The sequence below is a fragment of the Etheostoma cragini genome, chromosome 3 (genome assembly GCF_013103735.1).
Source record: "Etheostoma cragini isolate CJK2018 chromosome 3, CSU_Ecrag_1.0, whole genome shotgun sequence".
Classification (NCBI taxonomy): Eukaryota; Metazoa; Chordata; class Actinopteri; order Perciformes; family Percidae; genus Etheostoma; species Etheostoma cragini.
In genome coordinates, this window is record NC_048409.1 from 30,279,545 (window position 1) to 30,289,685 (window position 10,141).

Consider the following 10,141-nt stretch of genomic DNA (forward strand, 5'->3'; position numbering starts at 1 on the left):
CCCCACACACACACACACACTTCCCGCTCCCTGTGTGTGTGTGTCAGACACTTTTACTTCGACCTGTGTGACACAGCTATGTCTCCTCCTGGGTAAACTTCTGGTAAGTGACGCTTCACAGCTGTGAAATGTGTTTCTGTGCTAACATGCTAACAGCTAGCTCCTAGGATCACTGGCTGCATTGAGCTAACAATGCTAACCATGCTAACCATGCTAATGGCTATGGAGCTGATTCAGTAACTCAAACGTAGCTCTGTTGACAAGTGCCAAGTACCAAGGTAAAAGTACACAGGTATTATGAGTTCTCCTGTGCTGGTTTTTAAATTTGCCGTTCTGCAGAATAATTCACAATATAATTGGACCAGCTATAGTATTATTATAGCTGGTTATAATAATATAAAATAACCCAACATTCCTGATTATAAAACTTCACAATAAAAGCTTTTGACTAACCAAATAAAGAGGGACTTTTAGCGTGAAGGATGCATAGAAAAATGAAATGTGGACAGCATATCACGGGAGCTTTGTCAGTGGCTAGTGTTCAATAAAACCTAGTCTTTATTGATATGAAGGAAAACACAGGTGGCAGCGGAAAAATTAAAAACATTGTGGAATATGTAGCAGTCAGGCATTCTGTATTCCTTTCCGATATTTATTCTCCCAAAGATCATCTGTGGGGGGGGCACTTTATTTGAGGAGGGGTGCATAAGACATAACACCGGTCAGGATCATGAAGGAGTCTTTATGGATGTTGACTGTTGCCATTTAGTGTCATTTCGTAAATTATGACACTTTAAATGCAAAGTTAGCATTGTTGGAGATGATTATGTTATGATAACTTGACGTTAACCTAGACAACATGACCTCATAATAAATGTAGCTATACGTTCTAAAATTACATTAAAGTGTTTCCAGCAATTTTGGCTGTCATGATACATCGCGACTATTTTTCCTTGACCTCGAGTAAAGTGGAACCATTTTGACTTTAATCATTGAGATGTCATGAACGTGATAAGACGAGTTTGATGGCAGTTGGCTGAGTTAACGCTTGACTTGGGGGGGTATTCATATGCAACACTCCTAGTTGACAAAGTTTTTTTCTGATTATTCCGACATCACATGAGTAGAGGTCTGGCTTTTTGACGGGTTGCCATCTGGTTCCTCTCCGTGCTGGTGGCTAGTAGAAGCTGGTAAAGGGAACGTGGACCATCCCTGTTAAGCTTGCTAGCTAACTCAATGATGAGGACCGGGTTGTACTACCCTGGCATTAAGGCTAAAAACAGGGGGTTTTGATAAAAAAAGAATGGTAGCTTGACTCTCTCATCCTTTTCCCTCTTGCTCCCAATTTCCACCGGATGCGTAACGGCTGCGGATCCGCTCCGGAGCGGCGGAGTCATCAAGTTTCTATTAAAGTCGACGTCTGTTTCCACTGACTGCCGAGCGGCTGCGTCCCGACTCCGTGTCTGCTCCAGCGATCCCCGGCCCTCCGGAGCAGACACGTAGAGCTCCTAATGTTGCAACTCAGCACACGGCAGATAGTAGGGACAGGAAGTGGAGCACAGAAATTAAATAAAAAATCTGGTTGATTTTCAAAATAAAATACAGCGTGCTCACAGCGTGTCGTAACTCCCTGCACTACACCTTGGAAACAGCAGAGTTGTTCCCCTTCTACTCCTCTGGATGGAGACTAACTGTTGTTTTTGTGGTTCTAGTCTACGAGATCTCGTGAGATCTCATGGGTCCTGGAGACTTCAGCTGTCAGTCATGTCCGCAGCCAATCAGCAGTGTTCACGCAGCGGAGTTGATCCGCAGCCATTACTCATCCGGTGGAAATTGGGGGTTACTCTCTCTCCCTTCGTCTGCTCCCTCCCTTTTTCTGAACTTAACCCATCTTCCCCTCTGTGAAGTCTCTTGCATGCTAATCCCGCATAGTTCCCTGTACTGGTACTGGCCTTAGCACATCAACTGCCACTCTGCCCATGGGTGACTCTACACAGTGCTTTAGTAACTATGCACGAAGTCTGGATCAACAAAAATACATAAGAGACTTGAGAGGAGACCTTCACTGTTTTGTTATACGCAACCTGCAATTCCCATTCTTTCTACGAGCAATAACGACTGATGACAACCATGGACTTTATGGATCAATTATGCCACTACCCATCATTACTTGTAGCATCTGGTTTGCATAGATGAGTTCCCGAGGCTGCCGGCGGATAGGTATGTTGATGAGTGCTGAAGCACATGCGTCAGACCCACATCATTGAGGTCATGGAAAAACTGTCAATTATTATGCAGGAGGTTCCACAGCCTATCCTGTGGCTCTAAGTTCATGGCTTCAGGATTAATTTCCCAAAGGTCCTTGACAGTTGCACTGGCTGCATACTCTTTCTCGGGAATCGAAGCCACGCTTTCGGCCTGTATAACTGCAGTTAAATACAGCTTGTTTCCACTGGGACTGCTGCTGTGAAGTTGTCTTCTGGTAGGGGACGAAGGATTTTTTCAAAAGGGCCTCCCCCTGAGAAGGATTTGAAGAATGTGTATGCTTCTCTTGCATGCCAATGACGCCAACTATATTGCCGGTTGTTTCAGGAATGACAGGGTCACTCAAAAAGAACGTAATGGTCAGTGTGTTGAAGTCCAGTGTTGCCCTTGCCCTACACAGAAAGTCCAGTCCAATTAAACACGTATTACCTTGGCGACCAGGCCTGAGTAGGCCCCCAATTGGATCTGTGCTTCACACCTCAACAGTATAGGAGCCCCCCTCCCACCCCCCCAGTAAGACAGTGGTGGCTTAAGTTCAACCTAGCAGGAGATCAGGGCAAAGGAATGACAGTTGACCTTCAGTTAAGCAGGGCGTTGAATCTTAACCAAATGGTGGGTGATGGATAGCCTTGTGTCTTAGGGATTGTTGACACCTATCTGGGATGTTGGTCGTGACTTTCTGTACGGATGTCTTCCACTACCAGTGCTTTCACCAAAACGATTCTCTCCAACTAATTCTATAAGGTGACTACCTGCTTTTGATATATTTTGTATCTTTGCAGGGACAAAAGATGGCGACGCCTCAAGAGGTTGTCTTAGGAGCTTTAGAGGACTTGGGAGCTGAGGACTTTGAAACATTCAAGTGGCACCTGCAGCTGAATGGGGGCCTTGAAGGCTTCCCATCAATCCCAAAGAGCAAACTGGAGAATGTAAACAGGGTGAAGACAGTGGACCAGATGTTCTCGACCTACAGTGTGAACACCATTAATGTGACCAGAATAGTTTTAGTGAAAATTAATCAGAATGAGTTGGTGAGGAATCTATCAAACACCATCTCAGAACCAGCAGGTAAGTCATAATCAATATGAATTTAAAAGAATGGATGTAATAAACGTATATATCACAAAGTCTTCAACAAATATTAGCTTTTTAGCCAATGTCTCAACTAAGATAGACACATGCAGTATGTATGCAAACATCCACCAGAGACATAGTGGTGTCTCTGAGAACAAAAATCGAAAGTCAGATAGTCCTGTGTGGTTGCTTCTTCTGGTTATAATTGCACACACTAATGACATAATAATGACATCTGTGGTTAAGTCATACACCTGGTTTCTTTACATTACCACAGAGCTCATGGGTGCATGACTTAGATGCACAACATATCAGTTGTTGCAGAGGAATACTAAGAAATGTTACACTAGTTAATCTATTCAGCGACTGGTCGTCAAACGAGTAGACTAGATTTCATGAATACAAAAATGTGCACATTCACATTCACCAACACAATCCCTCATTGTTTCATTCATTCAGAGATTCTTGCTGCGTGCCAGCAAAAAGTCAAATCCACCGTACATAGGACGTTCCAGTGCGTGTTTGAGGGGATTGCTAGAGCTGGAAACAAAACCCTTCTGATTAAGATGTTCACAGAGATCTACCTCAAAAAGGGAGGGACTGAAGAGGTCAATACTGAACATGAGGTCAGACAGATTGAAACAGCATCCTGGAGACCAGCCAGACCAGAAACAATAATCAGATGTGAAGACATCTTAAAAACCTCAACTGGAAGAGAAGAACCAATCAGAACCGTGATAACAAAGGGAGTGGCTGGCATCGGGAAAACAGTCTTAACACAGAAGTTCACTCTGGACTGGGCTGAAGGCAAAGCCAACCAGGACATCCAGTTCATATTTCCCTTCACCTTCAGAGAGCTGAATGTGCTGAAAGAGAAGAAGTTCAGCTTGGTGGAACTTGTTCATCGCTTTTTTAGTGAAACCAAAGAAGCAGGAATCTGCCGGTTTGAAGAGTTCCCGGTGCTCTTCATCTTAGACGGACTGGATGAGTGTCGACTTCCTCTGGACTTCCTCAACACAGAAATCCTGACTGATGTTACAGAGTCCACCTCAGTGGGTGTGCTGCTGACAAACCTCATCAGGGGGAATCTGTTTCCCTCTGCTCGCCTCTGGATAACCACACGACCCGCAGCAGCCAATCAGATCCCTGCTGAGTGTGTTGACATGGTGACAGAGGTCAGAGGGTTCACTGACGCCCAGAAGGAGGAGTACTTCAGGAAGAGATTCACAGATCAGGATCAGGCCAACAGAATCATCTCCCACATCAAATCTCCTCCATCACGAAGCCTCCACATCATGTGCCACATCCCAATCTTCTGCTGGATCACTGCTACAGTTCTGGAGAAGATGTTGGAGACCAGAGAGGGAGAAGAGCTGCCCAAGTCCCTGACTGAGATGTACATCCACTTCCTGGTGGTTCAGTCCAAACTGAAGAACGTAAAGTATGATGGAGGAGCTGAAACAGATCCAACCTGGAGTCCAGAGAGCAGGAAGATGATTGAGTCTCTGGGAAAACTGGCTTTTGAGCAACTGCAGAAAGGCAACCTGATCTTCTATGAATCAGACCTGACAGAGTGTGGCATCGATATCAGAGCAGCCTCAGTGGTCTCAGGAGTGTTCACACAGATCTTTAAAGAGGAGAGTGGACTGTATCTGGAAAAGATGTTCTGCTTCATCCATCTGAGTGTTCAGGAGTTTCTGGCTGCTCTTCATGTCCATCTGATCTTCACCAACTCTGGAGTCAACCTGCTGGCAGAACCAGAATCATCCGTTTGGTTTCAACAAGAGTTCTACCCAAATGCTGTGGACAAGGCCTTACGGAGTCCAAATGGACATCTAGACTTGTTCCTCCGCTTCCTCCTGGGTCTTTCACTGGAGACCAATCAAACTCTATTACGAGGTCTGATGACACAGACAGGAAGTCACTCATGGACCAATTGTGGAGCAATCAACTACATCAAGAAGAAGATAGATGAGGATCTGTCTGCAGAGAGAAGCATCAATCTGTTCCACTGTCTGAATGAACTGAATGATCGTTCTTTGATGGAGGAGATCCAACACTCCCTGAGATCAGGAAGTCTCTCTGCAGGTAAACTGTCTCCTGCTCAGTGGTCAGCTCTGGGGTTCATCTTATTGTCATCTCAAAACAACTTGGATATGTTTGACCTGAAGAAATACTTTGCTTCAGAGGAGGCTCTTCTAAGGCTGCTGCCAGTGGTCAAAGCCTCCAACAAAGCTCTGTACGTGCACACCCAACTATCCAGATTATAGTTTTTCTATATTCAGAAACAGAACTTGTTTGCAATGGTGTTCATGTGTTGTGGTGATTCCTCCCCAGGCTGAGTGGCTGTGACCTGTCGGTGAAAAGTTGTGAAGCTCTGTCCTCAGTTCTCAGCTCCCAGTCCTCTAGTCTGAGAGAGCTGGACCTGAGTCACAACAACCCGCAGGATTCAGGAGTGAAGCTTCTCTCTGATGGACTGAAGAGTCCATACTGCAAACTGGAAACTCTCAGGTTGGTGTTTAAGAGTGTGATATGATGACCATCTGAGTTATTATTTTCTTCATATGTTACTCTAATGGACTTTTTTTTCAGTCTGAGTGACTGTAACCTGTCAGAGGGAAGCTGTGAAGCTCTGTCGTCAGTTCTCAGCTCCCAGTCCTCTAGTCTGAGAGAGCTGGACCTGAGTAACAACAACCTGCAGGATTCAGGACTGGAGCTGGTGTCTCGTGGCCTTAAGAGTCCACATTGCAGGCTGGAAACTCTCAGGTTGGTTTTTAGCTATTTGAAAATGATCGTCAACTGAGCCGCTATTTTAATCATATGTTAATCATTGGATGGACTTTTTCTTTCAGACTGAGTGGCTGTAACCTGTCAAAGGGAAACTGTAAAGCTTTGTCGTCAGTTCTCAGCTCCCAGTCCTCTTGTCTGAGAGAGCTGGACCTGACTAACAACAACCTGAAGGACTCTATAGTGAAGATGGTGTCTCGTGGCCTGAAAAGACCACACTGCAAACTGGAAACTCTCAGGTTGGTTGTCATCCAGCCACGCTACCTGGTGTCCTCGCTCCGCTAAAAATACACGCCAGGCCAATTTTAAAGTGAGCTGCAGGCGCTTGGACAGCCAGGCAGGAAGTGAAACAGCAATGTTTACCTTAACTCGTCCCCCAATATCAGTAATGTCTCCTAATACACCACGGATGAGAAAAGATTCATCTTGGAGGTTGAAAAACATAATACAACGTCACACAACGTTAACTTTCAAACCAGTTTTAATAGTCTTTTCCCCGGGTAATGTTCTGAGATGTAGTTCTGTGTGGCACCTAGCCGACATGTATTCTCAGTTTGAAAATGTGTATTTGCAATTATCAAGTATACCTTTATGCCATCCAGTGCCAATACAGTTCTCATACAACAAACCTTTGTCAAACAATAAAGTATGTAATGGGTTACCAGACAAGCATTTGGTCAGTCTCCATTTTTAACTATTTCTTTCTTCGAGGGTTTACCCCTTTGAACACGTGACTTATTTCAGACACTTTGGGTTGATCTACTGATTTAAAAACGAATATATATTGAGAACATGGTAAACAAACAAAGAAGTTATCTGGGTATACTGTAAAATGAGAGCCTTGATGTACAGGAACGTTGAATTTGATTGTGTCTGTTCTATAGTTTGTATCATGTTGGCGTTCCTTGAATGAGATGGTTTATCTCAAGAGGTCATGCTTTAAAAACAATTTCAACTTTTAAACTGGGCTTAAAGGCTTGTGGGATGAAGCCGTCCTTGAGCCTGGTGCTCGAGCCCGTCTGCGGGATGGCAGCAGGCGGAACAATTTGGGGGGATCTGTGAATTTGGGTCTCTGATTATCCCGTTGGTTGTAGTGGTCCCCCCATTTTTAAGCATGGACTAAAATGAACGTCAAACTTGACAGTGTGTGTGTTCAGTCTGTCAGGCTGTCTGGTCTCGGAGGAAGGCTGTACTTCTCTGGCCTCAGCTCTGAGCTCCAACCCCTCCCATCTGAGAGTTCTGGACCTGAGCTACAATCATCCAGGAGACTCAGGAGTGACGCTGCTGTCAGCGAGACTAGAGGATCCACACTGCAGACTGGACACTCTCAGGTATGGACGGACAGACAACACAGTTTCTCTGTCACTTACTAAGAAACTATCTGTAGGATCTGAGTGAAGGTGTATTAAGTGAATTGTGACTTTGTTTCTTCATGCAGGGTGGACCCTAGTGGACCACAGTGGTTGAAACCAGGTCTGAGGAAGTGTGAGTGTCTTCAAATTTTAATTCCTATGAACCTAGTTGCATCTTATATTAGATTTCTACAAAAATGAATTTCTCTAGTTTCTGTTATTGTGACTGGAAAGATGTTGGAACTCAATTTAAAATCCACTGACTTCAGACCAGCATACAGATGGTCTTTTGGTCTCTGGTCAGTGAAATGTACCTTAAAGCCAGTCGGTGGACCCACAGTCCTCATGGTCCTCATTCAGACTCAGTGAAAATTCTCTGTAGCAGACATAAGTTTGAAATTATATGTTCAGAGGTGTGAACTTTGTGCCAAAGTGATCTCTTCGATGGAGCTGAAAGCAGTTGGTTCAGATCCACTCTGCTGCAGTGGAAGATGATGTGACACTTTTATTAGTGAGACGTTATTCGGTTCATTTTTATTGATTTGAATCGTCCTCTGTCGTCATCGGGTAAACGAGGACAAGAAGTTGGACATTGTAGACAAGGGGACATGTTGTTATAGTAGCTGGAGTGATGAAGTTAAAGTTAAATATCCTTTGCAACTGACTGTGAAATGAACATTTAAATGATTTCCTTACAGTAATTGTTAATTATCAACAGCTGATAACCACGCGGCTGTGTTCTGTCTTATTGAAAGAATAACGGGACAAAAAGAAATCATGGGACATGTACACTGTAAGAAATATCTGTAAATTTTAACAGAAATTGTCCCTTGTACGTGATTCAAAGGTATATTTCTGTTGATTTACAATATGACAATATAACTATATTATTATAACTATTTTTTATAACATTGACACAGTTGTTAAACTGAAAAATTCTGTTTTTTAATGACGGTAGAAAGTCCGGGTAACGAGCTGCCGGAACTGGTTCTGTTATTTTACGGATTTATTTTTTAAGAGTGAAGAATAGATAAAAATGTGACACTAATGTGATTAATCCTGATTAAATATTTGTAATCGTTTGACAGCTCTAATATATATAAATGTTGTTATAACTGATTGTTGGAGTTTGTCAAACGTAATATACGGCTGAACATGTGATAAAAGTCCGAATGTTTCAGTAATTGTGAATAAAGTTGTTAATACACGGACAGATGATAACCTGCAGCAGTGTCTGTTCATCAGATGCCATTGAACTGGATCTGGACCCAAACACGGTACACCGAGGACTCAGACTGTCTGAGGACAACAGGAAGGTGACCCGTTTGGAGGAGGATCAGCCGTACCCTGATCACCCAGACCGGTTCAACCGCTGGCCCCAGCTGCTGTGTAGAGAAGGTCTGACTGGGCGCTGTTACTGGGAGGTCCAGATCAGAGGACTGGTTTTTGTATCCGTGAGTTACAGAGGGATCAGACGGAGAGGGGACGGTAGAGACACGTTGTTTGGAGGGAATGATCAGTCTTGGTGTCTGGACCGCTCAGATAGTGGGTACTTTGTCTGGCACCATAACAAAGAAACATACATCCCCTCCTCCCCCCCGGTCTCTGAGAGACTAGCAGTGTATGTGGACTGTCCTGCTGGCTCTCTGTCCTTCTACACAGTCTCCTCTGACTCACTGATCCACCTCCACACCTTCTACACCTCATTCACTCAGCCTCTGTATCCTGGGTTTGGGGTCTGGAAACCTGGTTCTTCTGTGACTCTGAGTCCTGTTGAGGGTTAAACTGAGATCCCTCAGATCCCCTCCTCTCTCCTCCCTCCTCCCTCCTCCTCCCTCAATGCTTTTTTTACACGTTTCCTGCTTTTTAGTCACTTCATTTTACTTGATTTTCTTCTTTTGTGATGTTTTCAGACCATTTTTCAAATTTTTCCTGCTTTTTATTGTTTTCAGTTCTTACAGATGAAGTGTACCAGATCCACAACAGAAACCTTGTTAAGAGAAGTGCCGTAGCAACCCGAGGGGTAACTAAGGCTTGATCTTTGCTGGGGCCTCACCATCATGCACCCAACGCCAAATAATTACAAGTTGTACGTTGTTGGTTGCTGCTTATTGTTATTGTTATTGTTATGTTATGTTGATGTTATTGTACGGATAAGAAAATGGAAAATGGCGTTGCTTGTGTGAATGAACGCGGCCGGTACCCAGTGTTGATCTGCAATAAACACACTGTTAAAAAAACAAAAGCACCGCTTCTGTTTTAAATCATTAATACTAAAAACTGTAATACTCGTAACCATGTACAGATAAAAAAAATGGAAAATGATGTTGCCTTTACCCAATGTTAAAAAATAAATACAAAATTAATTAATTAATTAAATTAATTAAATAAATTGAAAATGAAGGAAAACAATACTAAAAATGAATAAAGGAATTTTTTTTTTTTTTTTTAAACTGTGCGACTCGTTAAAAACCAAAATGTTTTTTACTACTATTGTTTATTATTGTTTTGGCTGATTTGATACTGATTTCTTTATTTGGCGCTTCCTAACGACAGTGAGAACGATGTGTAATTAAAGATTTAATATTCATGTGAAGCTCAAAGCACATCAGCGAAGATCTCGTCGTTCTGAGAGACTGGACCAGGGCCTCGGGGGGGGGGGG

At 43.5% G+C, this 10,141-nt stretch overlaps 1 pseudogene; it reads left to right on the forward strand.

Moving 5' to 3' along the window:
* LOC117938917 overlaps positions 1-9,262 on the forward strand; it is an 11,157-nt pseudogene extending 1,895 nt beyond the window's left edge.
* The last annotated feature ends 879 nt before the right edge of the window (positions 9,263-10,141 follow it).